A 10,967-nucleotide genomic window follows, 5' to 3' on the forward strand; every position below is an offset into this window, starting at 1 on the left:
GACAGGGGGGGTGACGTACGGTAGGGACGAGTTTTTCTCACTTCGCTCTCCGTACGCACTTCACCCTGCATTACCTTTATTGACGTGTACCCTTGTGACCTTACCCCTCGCTCATTTGTCTTCCCCCCTTTTGTCTCCCACTTGAGGACCTGTGCGCCATTGGGCGCCGAGGGGAGCGTGCGTGAGATGGCCATTGTGCGCACGAGATTCTCAGAACCAGCATGCATTGCGTTGATGTACCACTTTATGGACCGCTGTTCTGCGGCCAAGTACCACTTGATGGACCCCAGGTTCTGGGGCAGGGCACCTCTGTTGGAGACCAGCCATAGTGGCCAGGGAATCTTGCTTGCGGACCTCGGTAAGGCGGCACCTATGCCAAACAGGTGGACCACCCTTAGTTGGCCCCTGCGGCCCTAAATAAAAATGAACACAAGTTGTGCTTTTTATTATTTCCAAGTAGGCCGCATGAAGCCAGAAGACGTCGGGAAGAACATCGGCCCAGCAGAGAAAGAGAAGACCACCACCAGTTGTTTTGTTGTGTTTATTATGAACAGTGGTGACTGTGCATCGAGTGGTGCTTGGTGGTGCTTTTGGGTGCTTTGGTGGTATTGGTACTGGTGCATCGATGCAATGCGTGTTGTCTCCTCCCTCCCAACAGGAATTTCTTTTTCTTGTTCCCTATAAAGAAAAAAAGAAAACACAGGTCCTGGGTTGCGTTGTAAATAAGAAATAACGTCACTGTAAATAATGCTCCCCACCGTAAATGTATAGTTTGAGAACAATTCCGTAATTCGGTTAGCTGTGGGCTTGAGTCTGTTAGACAGGGTGCAATGCAATAGGGGGACATACTTATTTGTGTTTTAAAATCGTCACATTCAGGGTCAGGTTAATTGTAGAGGGAATTACACCTACGTGTCACACTAAGTTAAAGTTTTGTAGGCCCGACAACGGGCCTGAAGAAAGGAGGGTGCAGTGTAACGAATTTGAGAAGTGTAACGGTTTTGAGAAGTGTAACAATTTTGGAGAAAGTGTAACGAATGTGAAAAGTATGGTTTTGTTGTGTGTAACACCCTCGTAATGTAAATAATGGTCGCAGCCGTCCTCCTAGTTAATTCCATGAAACTTACACACAGGCCACGATATATCTTTTTAAATAGTTTATTTCCTTATTCTATGTAGGCTAAATATGTGTTTCCCACTAGATTGACTCTGCATTGCATCAAACGAAATAAAGCGTAGGCCCCTCCGATGATCCATGGCAGCTCAAGTGCCAGGGATTCCCCCACTTGAGCTTTCACAGCAAACGTTTATTGCAGTACTGAACTGCTGTGCAACGTGACGGCGCAGTACCTGCAGCTGCTGACCGGTTTTCGCCATTTGCGGCCATTACGAACAAGGGGAGTGGCTAGAGAAGACGGGTCGCCCCCCTCGTCATAGGGGGGAGGAGTAAGTCGGCCCCGCTCATCCAACCCAGAACAAGGGGTTTGGCTAAGAGAGGGCGGAGCGGGAACCCCCGAGAAAGTGCGCGAAGGTTCGGTGAGGAAACCAATATTAGCCGCCGCGGGATGCACTCCACTCTCTTGCTCTTGCCCCTGCCTCTCCAGCTCTTGCTCTGACCCCGTCCTCTTGCTTGCTGTCCCTCGTTGTTGCTGGGGAGAAGGAAGACGCCTGAACGAGCAGGTGTGTGCGAGCCATCGTGCGACCAGCTGCGCTGCAGCTAAGGGGGCAGCTAAGGGGCCGCAGGCCACGAAAAGGACGCGCCAGGCAGCAATCCACGCTGGACCCTCCATTGCCTCCCAAAAACAACCATCCATCCTCAAGCCATACCTGCCTGCAATATCCCCCGTGTAAGTGTGAACGTCGTCTGTCCTAATCGTTGTCCTGGGGTTAAGTAAATTGACTAGTATAACTATAAGCTAACGATGCACTGTGTGACTGCTTCTTCCATCCATTGCTTGTAAATAATTTTGATCGCTCTTGCTTTTTGCTTGTGTGTATAATAAATCCTGTTATTCCTCCGTACTCTGTCTTCTTCTCACTTCCTTCTCTTTCGGTCACTTTAGAGGTTTCCAAATTGAATATCTGTGGTGCGATCTGGTCAACGTTGGGGGAGTCGGGCCAATCGGGGATCCTGTAACGGTCGCGGTGGACCATCCGCTCGGCCCAAAGTAACATCTAAACCGCGTCCGTAACAATATATATATATATATATATATATATATATATATATATATATATATATATATATATATTGTTACGGATCGCGGTTAGATGTTATTTCGACCGAGCGGTGGTGTATTACCGCGACCTAACAGTTATTCCCCGACTAGACCCCGATTCCACCCAAACGTTGACCAAATCGCGCTATGCTAAATCAATGATGGAAAGGACACAACGACTGGGATAGATGAAACGACGCAAGCGGTACAGTTCTCACGACCTCCGGAGGAGGATATAATTACAGTGGGGGAGAAAAGGGGTAGATTACAAGGTAGTGAGGTAAAGACACAGAAGCGATAGGCACTTAAATACAATCTTATTTTATCCCAGACAGACCACAGACAAACGGGACAAGGCTGACTTACACAGGGATTGATGGCAGGGAAGGACAGGTAGTCGATAGCACAAGGTGCACCTTGGCTCGGGGACAGGATCAAGCACGGTCCAAGAGATGCAGGGAGGCCTCACAGCGCTCGGAGGTGGCGTCTTTCTTTCTCCAAGCTCAGCGCGCATCTGACGTCACCTCCCTCTTCCTGCACATGCTCAGCGGGGAGTGACACGCCCTCGGCTGGTTGGCTCCGCCCCAGATGGGACCGGTCCGCCGCTTCCATTGGGTGCGGGGGTTACCGGGCTCCGCCCTTGACGAGGAGCTGACAGGGAGCCCCTATTTGGTAACCCCGTCGAGCACATGTTCGATGGCAGCTCGCTGGGAAGGCCTCATGCCCTCCCAACACCCCCTACCAACCAAGCCGGAGTGAGGACGCGCACTCCCTGTGCACGCCGCCGCCGTTGCTGTTGTTGTTGTTGAACCGTGAGGAAGAGCTGCGGGGAGGTATTGGGAGGTCCTAAACTTCCTAACGGTGCCATACAATCACATTCTGGTGCAACGAAGGGTCAGAATTAATGGAAACGAGTCCTTAACTGACATAGACTAAGAATAACTAGCAAGATGTCCTATAGTTGTCTTACATGAGATGCGGTGAACCTGGGCACGACATTTAATGGGGGAAATAGGGGGAGGTCGGGTCTACAGAGTGTTGTTTACAGAAAATGGGACTAGGGAATGGGGGATTGGGGATAGTTGGGAAGTATTGAGGAAATAGGGGAATATTTACAAGCGGATATGGATGGATGCAAATCCCATATCCGCAACATTGCACCCTTCTCTACCTCGGGGCGTCCCGACCCGATAAATTTTTACCTACGTTAGTGTGGCACTCAGATGTAGTTCCCTCTACTATTAACTCAACCCTGAGTGCGACAGTTTTACAGATGTTCACAAATGAGTAAATATGTCCCCCTGCGACGTTGCACCCTTCTCCTAACAGAAACACACCCACAGGATAACCGAATCGCGGAAAGCATCCTCAAACTAAACATACAGCCGGTAGGGAGCATCATTTATACAAGACTGATATTTACACTACGATCCAGGACCTGTTCTTTGAGGAACACATGCAGATGTTATGCATAGAGAGAGAGAGCATGCCAGCATCGATACACCAACCCACGAGTGCCCTGTGGCCCTACGGCCTTTAATAATGTGCAGAGCACCCCGTCCAAGCACCAAAAGCACCACCCCATTATGCACAGTCAGCACCATCCGGTGCACCAATAAAGTGTTCAATAATAAATGCACAATCAAGTGTCCATGGTCACCAGTGGTGTCGCAGCCGGCCGATGTTCTGCCGCTGGTCTTGCCTTCATGGAGTGCACTTGGCCTTCTGGCTTCTTTAGAAATAAAGAAAGGCGCCAACCGCGTCCATTTCTAAATTGTGGCCATCAGGGGGGCCAACTAAAAGTGGTTCACCTGTATGGCATAGGTGCCACGTTGACCCAGAGGTCCATCAACGGGTGGTGCTTGCCCGCAAAAAGAACTGCGGTCCATGGTGGGCGGCCACAAAAATTGCGGTCCATATGGTGTATCGATCCAGGCAGCAAGCAGCGGAAGTACAGGCCCACAACTGCGGAGCCAGCACCTCTCTCTCCTCTCTCTCTGCCCCAAAGCCAGATCCTCGGAGGTGGGAGACAAAAGAAGACAAGTGAGTAAGGTGGTAAGGGCGCAAAAGTGCACGCAATTCAAGGTAATGCACACTGGGGGCACATGGGAACCAGGTGAGACAGGTACGTTCCTACCGTACGCCCCCCCCCCCACCAGGTAACCTACATTGCCCCTCCCTTACCCCTTACTGTATCCACAAAACACAACACTACCCATAAACATCTACTTTACACATCAACAAACGTCCCTACTGTCTTCCCCGTTCCTCCCATGAACCAAATTCGTCTTCTCTCCCTCCTAACCAATCAAATTTGCCATTTCCAACTCTCATCAACATTTGCCATCTCCAACTCAACATCAAAATTTGCCATCACCAATTCATCATCAGTCCCTCCTAAGGAGGGAGAGATGGAATCACCCCAATGTCTTATCCACGTCGTGATGCGTCTCACAAATCCACTCAGCAATTCTCCTTTCCTGCAACACAGAACAAAGGAACACAGGTGTGGAGTCATCATCATCACCTCAGGTAAGTGGCTGCGTATGGTGCGACAGGTTCATCAATCCTAACTATTTCCTAAATGACTTTAACAACTTTACATTACCCGGGGTCTTTCCCTGCCAATCCATTGGCCAACTTACACTATGGGTTCTAAAAACCAATTCCCATTGACCAAACTGTGGTGCTTCTCAAGTTGGGGTCTCACTCCCCCGATTCATCACTCGGTGCCCCCGCACAATTTCGGTGGCTGGGTCGTGTGACGCTCCCAGCTGGTCCGCCCACCTGCACACCTCCACCACTGTTGTTGCCTACCGAGCTCACCTGCTCCTCACCCTAACCTAACTAACTGGGGAAGGCCCTCTCGCACTCTCACCTCCTCAGTGCCCTCTCTGGCACGGGCTGCCCGATCCACACCCGGGATCCTCAGGCACCCACTGACACTAACGGCTCCCAGAGCCCACCTGCGGCCTCACCTGGCCGACATCTAACAGTGGCGGAGTGCCCAACCATTCACACTCATACTAACAGGCCACACGACCAGCCAATTTCACCACACCAATGCACCCATCCACAATACCATTCTGCAACCGCACCACAAATGCCAATATCCAACCACAATTTACCTATACCTTCTAACTATTCTTTAAACTACCCTCCCCGGGTACTCGTGAAAAGGGGTCCATTCTTCCCCCATCCACACCTTCGCACCATGCACACCACTCCGTACCACTTACTCCAACTCTCTCCACACCACTCATTCTCTGCTCCATATATTCCACACACCTGTACTTGCACACCTGTGCTCTCATACTTGGTGCCGCCTGCACCCTTCTCTCCCCCAAGCGCATTCGCGCTGATCCACAACACTCACTACTCATACACTGCTCCACACACCTGTACAGTTCTCACACAGCATCATCTCATCTAACTACTCCCCTCTGAAACTTGCGCTTCCCAGTCGTCCCTTTAAACTATTGCGCTCCCTCGTCATTATCATCCACTCTAATCTACCTGCGTCCCCTCTACAGGTATCCTTGTCACTAACTAACCTTAACGTTACCTAATGTCATCTTCGCTAGATCCCTACACACAATATCCTAACCCACCCGGGCTAGTTTTCACTGCCATACACCCCATAATCTATAGCGCATTTGCCCCCCTTCATGGGAAGGGTGGCAGGGATGCCACCCTTACCCACCGGGCCCATCGCTCATCAATCCCCCAGTCCTCTGGCACTAATAAGCCCCCCTTATTCAGAGGTACTGGGTCCCGCCTCGGCATCTAAAGCCGAGGCAATCCACGGGGGCGCCTGCTCGCCGGTGTAAGGCCTTATCCGGTCGGCGTGGACGATCCGAGGGACGGCTCGTGGCCCCATTTTGATTTTTACTACCACGTCACAGACTTGCGACAGGACGACCCCCGGGCCTTGCCAGGGAGAGGTGAGTTTCGGGCACCTACCCTTCCTCCTCCGGGGATTGAAGAACCAAATCTTCATCCCCGGAGTGTACTGACTCCCCTGGCTCCGGTGGTCGTACCTGCGCTTCATCTTCTCCCCCGCCAGATGGAGTTGGCGGCGGGCGAAGGCATGGACTAGCTCCATGCCTTCCTCTAGGTGACGTGCGTACCCCTCCCTCGGCGGGTTAACCACTGTGACTGGCACGGGACCGCATAGCAAGTCGGCGGGAGCCCGTAACTCCCGCCCATACATAAGCAACGCTGGACTGCATGCGGTGGCCCCGTGCTGGCTGGTTCGGTAGGCCATGAGCAAATAAGGGAGATATTCGTCCCAGTCATCCTGACGGGTGGCGGTGAACAGTGCCAGTTGTTGGATTAAAGTTCGGTTGAATCTTTCCACCATCCCGTCAGATTGAGGTCTTAAAGGCGTTGTTCTTGTTTTCCGAATTGACAGGAGACTGCACACATCTTTTAGCAATTTGCTCTCAAAATTTCGTCCCTGGTCGGTGTGCAACTCCTGTGGAATCCCATGCCGGCACACAAATCCTTCCACGAAGGCCTGCGCTACCACCCCTGCTTCTTGGTTGGGGAGGGCGTAGGCCTCCGGCCACTTGGTGAAGTAGTCCATCACAACGAGGATGTACTTATTACCTAGGCAGGTGCGGGGTAGTGGGCCTAGGATATCCATGGCCACCCGCTCTAGGGGGGCCCCCACCTGGTGTAATTGAAGGGGGGCCCTCATCCTCCGTGCTGGTCCCTTTTTGGCAGTACAGGCGTCGCATCTCCGACACCAGTCCTGTATGTCGCGCCCCATATTCACCCAATAAAACCTCCGGCGTACCTGCGATGTCGTCTTTGTCCTGCCCAAATGGCCGCCGGGGCGGGTACCATGCACCTGTTGCAATATATCGGTCTTAAATTTATTTGGGACTACCACCAGCCAGGAAGTTTTATCAGAGGGAACCTCCACCCACTTGCGATACAAGATGTTATCCTTCAATTCCAGGGTTTTCCACTGAGCCCAATATGCCTTGGTCTGTGCCCCGAGGGGGGTGACCTCTTCCCCATTAGGTCTTTGCCCCAATCTCACCCATTCGTGCACCAGCCCCAGTACGGGGTCCTCCCGCTGGGCCGCGCTCCAAGCCAAAGTTCCGAATTCCTCATCTGCGGTTAGTGGCAAAATTGGCCCTCTCACCCGGGTTGCACGGACAACGAGGGTCGGGTCCGAATCGCCCAATTGTTCCCTCTCCTCGTGTCTCGCACAAAATTTGCAGTTTTCCCCCAGACAAGGATGCCGAGAGAGTGCGTCCGCATTACCATGGGCCTTCCCGGCCCTATGGGCCACATCAAAATCGTACTGCTGCAACTTTTCCAACCACCTTGCAATTTGGCCCTCCGGTTCCTTGAACCGAAGGAGCCATTGCAAGGAGGAATGGTCAGTTCTAACCAAAAATTTCCGCCCGTACAAGTACGGGTGGAAATGGTTCATGGCAGCCAGCATAGCCAATAACTCTTTGCGAGTGACACAATAATTTCGCTCGAGCCTACTTAAGGCCCGACTATAGTAACCAATCACTCTCTCCACGCCCTCCTGTGTCTGAGACAAAACTGCGCCCAATCCTTCCTGGCTCACATCCGTGTCCAGGGTAAATGCCCCGTTGCTAGTGGGGTAAGCTAGAAGGGGTGCGGATGTTAGACACCCCTTCAATTTTTGGAAGGCCTCGTGGCACTCCCTTGTCCAATTAAATCTCGTCCCCTTCTCCGTAAGGCGGTGAAGGGGCCGAGCCAACTCCGCAAATTTCGCCACGAAGCGCCGGTAGTAGGAGCAGAGTCCCAAAAATCCCCGCACCTCTTTGATGGTACGTGGTGCGGGCCACTCCTCTACCGCTTTAATTTTGTCTGGGTCCGTTTTTACCCCCTCGCAACCGATGACGTGGCCTAAATAGGCCACCTCCTTGGCAAACAAGGTGCACTTACTGGGGCTCAGTTTCAACCCTGCCTGTCTGAGGCACCTAAACACCTGGTCCAAATTAGCTACTGCCTGGGGGAACGTTTTGGCATGTACTAGGACGTCATCCAGGTACACCAGGCATGATTGCCATGGCATGCCGCCTAGTACATGTTCCATCAATCTTTCAAAGGTGGCGGGGGCGTTACACAAACCAAACGGCATCACAGTAAACTGATACAGTCCCTTACCTGTGGAAAATGCCGTTTTCTCCTTCCCTGCCCTATCCATCTCCACCTGCCAATACCCACTCTTGAGGTCCAAAGTTGAGAACCAATTTGAGCCCGCAACGGCATCGAGGGTGTCATCAATCCTTGGCAGGGGATATGAGTCCTTGAGTGTCACGTTGTTTAGCTGGCGATAGTCCACGCAGAACCGCGTGGTCCCATCCTTCTTTTTGACCAGCACAACAGGTGACATCCAAGGACTTCCCGAGGGCTCGATCACGCCTGCGTCGAGCATTTTTTCAACCTGCTCGTCAGCTTCCGCCCTCTTGCTCCAAGGGAGCCGTCGGGCGGCCTGACGAATAGGCCGGGCCTCACCGGTGTGGATCTGATGTTTCACCAGGCCCGTACGTCCAATATCCTCGGTGGACAGGGAGAAGAGGTCCAAATGGGACCCAACCAGTTTGTGTAAGGCCTCCCTCTGGGTACCTCCCAACTCTATGCTACTACGATTTACCATCTCGCAAATGGGATCGGGCCAATTCCTACTTCTTATTGAAGGCTCCCCCCGGGGCCGGCTCGGCTGGACGTTCTCGCCCCTCACTGTCGCGACTTCCTCAACTGGGGTGCAGCCAGCTACCCTCGTGCCCCTTACTATAGTGCGTGGTTCTGTACTTATATTTATTACTCGGACGGCCACTACCGGTCCGTCCGTTTTTACAAGGGTGCGGCCCACGATTAAACCCGGTATGGACTGCGCTGCCACCGGTTCGACCAGGCCGCAGGACTCCTGCCATGTTGGGCGAGCTGCCCATCGGGCCGGCACTATCGCCTCGGCCCTTGGAGGAATGGTCACGGCCTCGGAAGCCTCCAGCTCCGCTCTCTCGGCCGTGCTCACTCCCCCTAACGGCAGCTCGTCTACTCCCACCTGCAGGATCCCCCGGCACAAGTCGATTTTACAACCGCTGGCAGTCAACAAATCCAACCCTATTAAACATGGGTCGCACACCTCCGCCACCCAAACATCTATCTCCCTCCTTACCGACCCTAACTTGAGGGTCACAGAACCATGCCCTATGATCGGGGCCGTTACCCCGGTAGCAAGTTGCAAACTATAATTTTGCAGGCGCTGGATCTTATCCCAGCCACCTGCGCTCGAATCAAGGACCACAGGGCTGATGATCGTGGCGCTAGCTCCTGTGTCCACTACGGCGTCTACCCCCACGCCGGCAATTTTGCATCTGATTGTCAGGCTACCGGTTCCAATTTGGCCACAATAAATGACCTGTCACGTCAATGAGGGCTCTCCTCCATCCTCTTCTGCCGAACACCGCCCTACATGCCCGACACCTTCTAGTTTCCCGGGGTCTGGCGGGGGGGTGTCTGGGGTCGGCTAACCCGCTCCCCCCTGGGCGGAGTTGAGGACCTCAACCGCCGGGGATCATCCCGGCGCGTGGCTCGACAGTGCCACGCCAGGTGACCCAGACGGTTGCAAGTATAGCACCTCACCTGATAAGGTGCTTGTCTCCGGAATTCCAAATTTCCCCCCCTGAAGGTCCGAATTGGATTACCCGCTCGTGGTCCACCGCGGGCCACCTCCGGGGCCGCCTGCCATGGTCCAGGTCCCGCCAGGCGCTGGTCCACCAGCCTCTGGACCATGCCCGCCAGGTCAGGACTCACGTCGGGGGCAGGCCCCTAAGGGGTCCGCCCTCCATCGGGGGTCCCACCTGGCGGACCGCCATTGCGTGACGCTCGCTCCCCCAGGCCAGGGGCCTCGCTGCTTCCCAACGGGCTGCAGCGTCAGCCGCCTGGCTCAGAGTCTGCGGGCGCCACATGGCGAGCTGTTGCCGGAGCTCAATATCCGGGAGGGCCTGGATAAAATGGTCCAGCGCCAGGCTTTCCCGGGAATCCGCTGCCATGTTAGCATGTGCGATCCCCACTGCGCGGCGAATGTCGTGGGCAAGTTCCCCGATGGCTTCCTGGGGCTTGCGTTTTCGCAGCGCGAGCTGAGCTTTAACAAGCTCGCTCTGCTGTTCAATGCCGAATCGATTAATTAGGGCGTCGCGGAGGGCTGGCAGGGTGAGAGCACCCGGTGGTAATGCCGTCAGCACCTCCGCCGCCGCGCCGCGCAATGCGGCCACCAGGTGTACTCCACCTTCGTCCTCACCCCAACCGTTGCCCTTACACACACAGTCAAACTGCGCCAGGTACGCGCGTAGATCACTCTTGCCGTCATACGGCGCGAGTGGGACCTTGTGGGACCACCTCGTATGCGAGTCGTTGCCCGCCTGCCGGACCCCGTGCGTCGCCCCTTGCGGGGTCAGCGCGGGGCCGAACCGGCCGGGCCCCCACAGTACATTACCCCCAAGGGGCTCCCGTGCCTCCCCTGTCCCTCTAAAAACTACCCCTGTTGGTGTCGATGCATGGGTCACACTTCCGCAACCCGCTACCCATTCCATACCACCACAAACTTGCTCACTCACACCTCGCACCTCTCCCATCACTGGACCCTCTCGCTCGCACCCTCGTTCCATACCCTCCGGACCAGCCATACACCTCACTCTTGGCCTCTCACGAACATCCGGGTCCATCTCGACCCCCAAGCTTATTAAATCA

Source organism: Myxine glutinosa, chromosome 14 (assembly GCF_964187855.1).
Source record: "Myxine glutinosa chromosome 14, kmMyxGlut1.1, whole genome shotgun sequence".
NCBI classification, from domain to species: domain Eukaryota; kingdom Metazoa; phylum Chordata; class Myxini; order Myxiniformes; family Myxinidae; genus Myxine; species Myxine glutinosa.